Source organism: Mandrillus leucophaeus, unplaced genomic scaffold (genome assembly GCF_000951045.1).
Source record: "Mandrillus leucophaeus isolate KB7577 unplaced genomic scaffold, Mleu.le_1.0 Scaffold10, whole genome shotgun sequence".
NCBI lineage: Eukaryota > Metazoa > Chordata > Mammalia > Primates > Cercopithecidae > Mandrillus > Mandrillus leucophaeus.
In genome coordinates, this window is record NW_012098098.1 from 7226705 (window position 1) to 7227803 (window position 1099).

The window sequence follows — 1099 nt, forward strand, 5'->3', positions numbered from 1 at the left end:
ATGGTGGCAGGTGCCTATAGTCCCAGCTACTCGAGAGGCTGAGGCAGGAGAATGGCGTGAACCCAGGAGGCGGAGCTTGCAGTGAGCCGAGATCGAGCCACCGCACTCCAGCCTGGGCGACAGAGCGAGACTCCGTCTCATAAATAAATAAATAAATAAATAAAACCAGCCTGGCCAATATGGTGAAACCCCATGTCTACTAAAAATACAAAAACTAGCCAGGTTTGGTGGCTCATGCCTGTTTTTCCAGCTACTTGGGAGGTGGAGGCAGGAGAATTGCTTGAACCCGGGAGGTGGAGGTTTCAGTGAGCCGAGATCACGCCACCACAGTCCAACCTGGGTGACAGAGTGAGACTCTGTTTCAAAAAAAAAAAAAAAAAAAAAGGGGAAAGTGCTGGGATTAAAGACGTGAGCCAGTGAATCCAACCCATGGGGTTTTGGGTTTTTTTTAGCAATTATCCTCCAGATGGACCTTGGTGGTTCACATGCTTTTCCTCTTATACATGTGTTAGTTTATTATCTTTTTTATGTTATCTCCTTTATTTGCCTTTGAAATCTTTATTGTCACTTTGGTTAAACAGATAACGAAATATTGTTTCACAATGACATATGATCCTATTGAGTTTTCACATCTTTTGATATCTTTGACCACTTCCCAAAATCAAAATAAAATTCTAAATTAAATCTTCTGACCTCAAACTGACTTTGAAGTTTTCTGGAGGGTCCCTGGAAAATCTCAAACCTCAAATCTTTGACCATTTCAAAGGATTTGTTTTACCACCTTGTTAAAAGAGAGATGTTAAACTAATTCGGTTTATTTGGTAGAACATTGTGAAAGAAGAACCACTTCACCTTCCCTACATTGTATTTATATAGTTAAAATGTTGCTCTTTCAGAAATTATATAAATTTCCTAAACATTTGTCAATGCCCTTGTTATCTGATCTGTTCTATGTTACTGTTCGTGATTTCAGTTGTTATTTAAAACATCGTATGTCACAAAAACCACCAGAATTTGTCGTGTGTTGTTTTTATAATGAACTCTCATCAGATCTTTCATTATTTTCAGGTTTGCTTGTTTTGTTTTTTTTTTTTTTGAG